Raw genomic sequence first — 8,374 nt, forward strand, 5'->3', positions numbered from 1 at the left:
GGTCCTTCAGCTGCTGCCATCGTGTTCAGTGCTTGTCCCGGCGCTCCTCAGATCACAGCGGAATGTTACGAATGAAGGATAGAGCTGTGAGTGCTGGCGCTGGCCGCACACACCTTTGATCCCAGCACTCAGAGGCAGATGCTGGCAAGGCTGTTTGAGGGGGACCTGGTCTACACAGAGTGTTCCAGGTCAGCCACAGTTGCACAGTGAGAGCCTTTCTCACAGAGGAAGAGACCAGAATAAAGGATCGAAACTTGGCTATTTTGCTGTGTGTTCACTTCTTTGCCTCAGTCATAGAAAATCATTCTGTTCAGACTCGCCTACTTCTTACCATCATATAATTCTCATTTTAAAAATTAGAATTGTTTCAATACTAGAAACTGCTCCAGAGAGTGAACACAGGAGGGAAAGCGATAGGCAGACAGATATTTCAGTGGTGAGAGCTTGTTGACAGCCACCTTTCCTAAGCACCATAGCATCTCATAGGGAGCACGAGAACTGAGTGTCCGTGTGCACCGCTTGCCTGTGTTATTTCTAGTGAAGAGTCCCCACTGCATCAGTTAGGATACACTCAACCTAGGGCTGAAAGTCACGTGTGGCCGTGTACTCGTCAGACTGTCCTCCATGCCTTCTTTAAAGTCTCTCCTTCATCTCTCCCCTCCCCACTTCTTGAGAGGGTCTTTCCATGTAGACCAGGATGGTTTGGCACTCAGGAATCCTCTTGCCTCTGCTTCAGAAGTGCTGGGGTTAAAGTAGTATACATCACCATACCCAGTCAGACATTTTTCTTGATCTCAGTTACTTAACGCATCAAAAGTTAAAAGGATATCGAGAACAAAACATGAGAATGCAGATCTGTATAGGTGAGGTTAATGTGTGTTTCAGCAGTAGGGTAGGGTACAGCAGTGAGAGGAGCCAGGGCCTGGAGTTCCCTTCACATAAACTGCTTATTTGGAGACATCCCAGCACAGGATTGTTTTTGTATATTGTGTTTTGGATGCTTTTTCTTCGTTGAAATTTAGGTTATGTTTGAGAAAACGATCCAACTTCCCATAGAAGGCAAAACGTGGACAGAAGTGAATGGAACTTCTCAATATTAGTGTTGGGAGCTGGTAATTGTCCCGTGCTGGGTGGGGAGCATTTGTGTCCAATGTCTTGAATAACACAGAATAATTGTATTAAAATGATTTAAAAAGCAATTTATCTTTGTATGTATGTGTGTGGAGGGGTATGTGCGTGAGTGCAGTCGACTGAAGAGGTCAGAAGGGGACGTGTAGCCCTGTGAAGTGCAGTTACAGGCTCTTGTGAGCTGCCTGATATGGGCGATTGGAACCACTCTCCGGCCCTCTGCTCTTAATGCTGAGCCATCTCTCCAGCCCATGTTCAAAGGAATTTTTTTAAAATACAGATATAATGTGAGCTTCAGTGCTTTTGGAAAGACACCAATAATTATGACTTGAAATGTCAGATTAAGAGGTGTCTCATCAGGCTAGAGTAATGCTGATTTCTTTGAACAGTGAATAAAGATGGTTTAGTCGGTTAACTTCCATTTGCTTCCTTGTATGACTTAAGTTTAAGGTTCTGTTTAGTTCTAAGATACTCAAATGCCACAGTGAAACATGATGTGACCCATTTCTTTAGCCAATCAAAAAAAATCCATAAATATTTTTTTTTGTTTCAAGAAGAAAAATTTTTCAGTTTTAAAAAAAGATATGAGACCCTGTCCCCCAAACCCAAACTAACCAAATGAAACCCATGGATTATTAATTATTGTTTAGCTAAGACAAAAACTAAGGAATTTCAAAGAAAGCTCTGATTATATACATGTGTAAGCAGTGTGATTTCTTGAGCCATTTTTGACTGTTTACTAGAAATAAGCTAAATGTGGAATAATTGAACACCAGTAAGTAGCTGTCTTTAGCACATGTGGTGACCACCTCTGCTTCATGCTCAGGAACTCAACCTGCCGAGTGCTTTTGTTGTTTGTGGATGTGGTGGTGCAACCTTACTTAGCAGATTTTGCTGACTCTACAGCACAGCTGAAATTGGCACCTGATACCTAAAACCCAGAGTTTGTGAACTCTCATCCACATCTGCAATGTTCTATAAAGTTTGTAACTTTTCGCCATTGCTTAAAAATAGATGAATCCAGAATAGCAACTGCTGGTAAAATGCTAAGTGTTTTACAAAAGCCTTAAAGCATATTTCATGGAATACAACTTTTTAAGACCTTTAGAAAAATATTTTCTGTGTGAGTTCCCTTTGTAGGAAGAGTGTGTCCGTGTGCAATGCTCTAAAGAGGAGCTGCTGTTAAACACTGCATGCGGGACCGGGCTGAATGGCAGCAATGAGCCCTGTCTGGATCGGCTGCTTGTCTACTGTGAGCTGATTTCCAGTGTGTTTTTGGTTATAGCTGTTTTCTGCTCAAGAAAGGATGCTTCCTAAACAGGTTCTCTGTGATGACATGAAGCTTGAAGAATAACAGTATTGTAAGAGTTTCTGGTGCACTATGATGTTTTGCCCAAAGAAGGAAAAACCTTATAAAAGTCAAACTTTGGCATTCCTAAAGTGTTGGTTGAAAACAGAGTTTGAAGAATTTCCCTCTGTGGCCTAGCAAAAATGTGTTCTTAGTGTGTCCTGGCATTCTTGTGCTCCTAACTTCTCCCTAGTCCACCCTTAGTTCCTCCTTCACACCTTTTGGTTTTGACTGCACAGTTAAAGTACTGATAAGGACTGTAAATTTATCATTAAAATTTGTTGAGTAAAAAGAATGTCTATCTTTTTTCTCCAACTTTTAGTTCCATGCTTAGCATAGAAAGAATATATCAAGCCAAATACCTCAGAAGCTAACTCCACCTTGCCAGTAATGTTTGTTTCTGGTAAGATGGAATAAATGTAATTTGATAGTAACTTATGCTTTTAACTTTTTTAAAAAAAATTTGTGTATAGGTGCTTTTGCTGCATGTATGTATATGTACCATATGGTAAGTATGATGCTCACTCACAGGTCATAGGGCGTTGGATATGCTGGAACTGGAGTTAGTAGATGATTGTGAGCCACCGTAAAGATGTTGAGAATTGAACCCAGGTCCTCTGGAAGAACAGTCAGCTCTCTTAACAGTAGAACCATCTCTCTAGCCCCAACTTTACACTTCTTATAAAAGCATTTTTTGTTATCCTATAGGAACCCAAGTAAGGTATTTTCATGTATCTGGAAGCTTCAGTATGTTTTACTTGTTATTTACATCAACAAAACACCAGTGTTTCATTTTCAATAGCTCTGCTTAGAATATTAATTTAAAACATGATTGCTACCACATCAAATTCGTATATGATTTTAGCATAAGGTATTATTGTCATACAAAGATTCTTTAATAACTGCTCAAAAAATATTTTAAAACATGATTGCTACCACGCCAAATTCGTATATGGTTTTAACATAAATTATTATTGTACTAAGATTATGTGTTAGCTTTCCATTGCTCTGACAAAATACCTCCAAAAGTTAAGTTGAGGCAAAGTTTGATTTAGCTCATGGTTTCATAAGTATCAGTTCATGATCAGTTGGCTCTGTTGTGCCTGTGCTGTGGTGCGGCAACATGAAATTACCCTGTGGTGATCAGGAAGGGAAAATGGAAAGGGGTACCCACACCTTTAGGTAAATGCAGGCCTTGCATCCTCCCACTAAGCCTCAGGTCCTGAAGAGTTCTACCACCTTTCTATAGTACCATCAACTGGAATATGATCCTTTTAAACCTATGAGGGACATCTAAGACCCAAACAGTGATGGATGAAGACACACCATATTAAATCTGTATCTGTGTATCTTTATCTTAGTTTGAGTGATGTTTTCATTCTGATATGTCACAAAAACATCCTGTTTCAGATTACTTTCTAAAATATTTATAGTTCTTTAGGAATTTCATACAATGGATTTTTATTACATTCACCCTCTATTCTTCTCCATCCCTTCCCAACACAGTTCCTCTTCACTATTTCCTTCCACATGTAAACCAAGGGCCTGTCCTTTCAGAATCACCTCAGTAAAACCGGTATCTTAACATGATGCATGGCCTCCAGAGATGGTGTGATGGAGTGAGGTCATATATAGCGCATATGTGTCTTCATTCAGTGTTGTGTGAGCTTTTCAGCTAGCCTTTCTCCATCTCATGTTCTTACCTAGTGACACCTTGGGAATCATACTGACTTTAGGACTCATTCAGAGGCAGTATCTCCCACTGGTGATTCCTTTTCCTATCAGCCTTCAGTTTCTTGTGAAGAAAGGGTTTTCCTCCCATGTGGGTTTTGTTATCAAATAAAAACAAGATCCCAGCTTGTAGACTTCCTCAAGGATGCCCTTCATAGAAACTTCCTCTCTAATATGACTCTGTGGGTGTGCAAATGTGTAGGAACAGATTTTCTTTCTGGAGAGTTTCCTTAGCTGGAAGGGGACCACCCACAGTTACAGCTTTCCGCAGTACTTCACAGTTTTTTCTTCCTGTGAATTCTATTCAGCAAAGGGGAAGCTAAAAGGAAGATTTCCCCACACTGGCCATCTTCTCCAGTTTGGACTTGCCGTTCACTGACGATGTGTTACAGGGCAAAGGTTTCTCTACTTTTTTCACATTTTAAGGTTTTAGGGTTTTGTTGCTTGTATTAATCCTTGCTGGAGGGACAGTGGAAAGAAACAATAATTATAGGAAGAAACATGGCAGCTACAAAGGACTCTCGGCCAAGTTCATTGTGTTACATTCTTACATAAAACATTTTTAAAGATGATCAATATGTCTACATACTAAGCTGAGTAAAATCTGAGCCATGTTAGAAGGAAGACAGAGGGAACAGACATGACAGAAACAGAGTTTCCACAAGATATTGTCTATTATTTGTGGCTATTGTGAAGGGTGTAGCACAGGCACTGAGACAGACAATAAATGGGACCTTATGAATCTGAAACACTTCTGTAAGGCAAAGGACATTGTCAATAAGACAAATCAGCAGCCTACAGAATGGGAAAAGATCTTCACCAACCCTACATCTGACAGAGGCTGATCTCAAAAATATATAAAGAACTCAAGAAACCAGATATGAAAACACCAAACAAAAAATGGGGTACAGATTTAAACAGAATTCTCAACAGAAGAATCTCAAATGGCTGAGATACACTGAAGGAATTGTTCAACATCTTTAGCCATCAGGGAAATGCAAATTAAAATGACTCTGAGATTCCATCTTACACCTGTCAGAATGGCTAATATCAAAAACACTGATGCCAGTTCATGCTGGATGTGGAACAAATGGAGCATTCCTCCATTGCTGGTGAGAGTGTAAACTTGTACAGCCTCTTTGGAAATCAATATGGTGGTTTCTCAGAAAACTGGGAATCAATCTCAACTTACTTCAGGACCCAGGTGTAGTGGCATTTCAATTGTATTTTAGTAAATAAAGACTGCCGAAGATCTGAGAATAAAACAGTCCCACTGGTCAGCCTTACAGACCAGGTTATGGTGACCCACACCTGTAACAAGGAGCTGCGGGCAGGCCTGCTTTTCATCCCACCTGGCTCCCGTACGGCTAGCATAGCCCCGGAAATAACAACACACAAATTGTATTCATTTAAACACTGCTTGGCCCATTATCGCTAGAGAGTTAGTTACTGGTTAACTCTCACATCTTGATTAACCCATTTCTAATAGCACATGGCTCAGTACCTTTTCCAGCTGGGCAGCTTACATGTTTCCTCTTCGGTGATCTGGGCGGGAATGGCGGAGGGACTTCCTCCTTCCTGGAATACTCCTGTTTTCATCGCCCCGCCTCTACTTCCTGTCTGGTTGACCTGCCTATACTTCCTGCCTGGCCATTCAGCGTTTTATTAAAATACATGATTGACAGAATACAGATAATTCTCCCGCACCACACACCTTTAATCCCATTAGCCACAATAACACGCACTTTTAATCCCAGTAGCCTCACTAGTTGCCATAGAAATTGGGTAGTGCACACTTTTAATCCCAGCCCTAGAGAGTTATATAAGACGGGGTGAGACAGCTCTCAGACACAGCCTCCTTCTGAGATTCTGGGAGGCAGGATCACCATTTAGGACTGAAGTTGAGGTACGAGCCAGTGGCTGGCTGTTTTGCCTTTCAGATCTTCAGCATGAACCCCAATTTCTGACCTTGAGCTTTTATTAATTGTGCTTCACCCAGCTATACCAGTTTTGGGCATATACCCACAGGATGCTCAGTCATACTTCAAGTACCCCTTCTCAGCTATGTTCCTAGCAGCATTCTTCGTAATAGCCAGAACCTGGGAACACCCTAGATGCCCCTCAACTGAAGAATGGATACAATGGAGTAACTCAACTGTTAAAAGTAATGGCATCATGAAGTTTGCAGGCAAATGGATGGAACTAGAAAAAGCATCCTGGGTGAGATAATGAAGACCCAGAATATGTACATAATGGTATGTACATATTCATAAGTGAATATTAGCTGTAAAGTAAAGGATAACCATGCTACTATCCCAGAGAGACTAATTCCCTGGGAAAGGGAAATAGATCTCCTGGGTAGACTGGGGGTGGGAGGAGATAGCAACATGAGGGTTCCATTTGAGGAGTGAATGGAAGGAGAGAGTAATAAAAGAGATGTCTTGATGTGGGGGGGGTCATTTCAGGGTCGGGTAGAAACCTGATGCAAAGGAATCTCCCACGAATCTACAAGGATGACTCCAGCTAAGACTCCTAGCAATAGTGGGTAGGTAGCCTGAACTGGCCATCTTCTATAATCAAATTGGTAACTATCCCAATTGTCATTGGAGAGCCTTTGTCCAGTGGCTGATGGAAACAGAATACACAGCTAAGAACCCATCCAAACCTGGGTAATGTTGTTGAGAGGGGGAAGAATTGTTTGAGTCAGTAGGGTCAGGGTCATCCATGAGGGAACCCACAGAAGCAACTGGTCTGCCCCTGGGAGCCCATAGACTATGAATTGATAGCTAGGGAATCTGAAGGGACAGACATAGGCCCTCTGCATGTGTGGCTTGGTCTACTTGTGGAACTCTTGGCAGTGGGAGGTGGTTTTGTCCCTAATGTTTTGGCTGGCTTTTGGGAACCTATTCCTTGTACTGGGTCTCCTTGCCCCGCCTTAATACAAGGGGAGGAGCTTAGTCCTTCCTCAATTTGATAGGCAATGCGTTGTTGGAACCCATGGGAGGTCAGCCTCTTGTAGAATAGAGGTGGAGGAAGGGGTGGATTAGGAAGGTGTGGCAGAGGGGAGTTGGAGGGAGGATTCGTGAGGGGGAGGGAAAGCTGTGGTCGGGATGTAAAATAAATGAAAAAACTTAATTAATACATTTTAAAAAGGAAGATAACAGGCCTTGCCTTGAGCCCCATTTCAGCCATCCATCAGATATTTGTTGACTTTAGAGAGGAACTCTTAGCAAAAGTGGCCTACAAGCTTCTGTCAGGTAACCCAGGCAACAGTTATCGACACTCCCTTCAAAAGTGTTACCTTCAGCAAGCTAGTGGGAGGCTGATCACATTTTACTCTGCCGAGTGGCCCCCAAATTTATCCATTTTTAAGTCAACTAAGGAAATGTGGTTTTGCTTGCGTGCATTGACATCCAAGTTGATTCTAGGGCCTTTCATAGAATGAGGCATTTCCTTGGTAGCAATCCCCACTTACTTTGCTGGTCCGGTCTTGAGGCTCCCAGATGTGTGTGTGTGTGTGTTTGCGGAATCGGACTCAAAGGCCTCACCTCTGTTTCTCGACCTCATTCTCCAGGACAGTGTGGGTGGCTTCTGGACCCGTCACTCTAAGGAGGCAGCTCTCAGATGGGTCCCCAGGAAGACTACGTCAGCAGATTCAAGGTTTGAAGATGGCCTCTGTGCCCTTAGGTTAGCCCTGTTCTTGATCACGGCTTTTCTTTGGCAGGCCTCCCTTGCTTTCTCCTGGATATGGCCTGGCTTTTCTCTAGCATTTCCCATGCTGCTTGTCCTCTGACCATCCATCAAAACTTGGAATCTCAGCCTCAGGCCCAAGCTGCCCTTTCAGCAAAACAAGCTTGGTCTCCTTGCTTTCTGCTTCAGTATAAGGAATGAAGCCTCATGTCCAGCCAGGAGCTTTGCTGGTTTCATGATGTACCCGTGCTCAGGAGCCAACCAGGCACCAAGACCTGGGTGTGACACTTTGGTCTTCCTCACAGTTTCCTCCTTCCACACCGCTCTGGTCTAGTCTGTCAACAGATACCTTGACCTTTAAGGTAGCCTCCTCACTAGCCCTTCTGTGTTCTTTTTTTTTTTTTTTTAATACTTCTCAGACTTTTTCCCACACTACTGCCAGGGTGACCTTTCCAAAACCATAAATTGAATTATGCC

This window comes from Myodes glareolus, chromosome 1, assembly GCF_982192425.1.
Source record: "Myodes glareolus chromosome 1, mMyoGla1.1, whole genome shotgun sequence".
Taxonomy (NCBI): Eukaryota; Metazoa; Chordata; class Mammalia; order Rodentia; family Cricetidae; genus Myodes; species Myodes glareolus.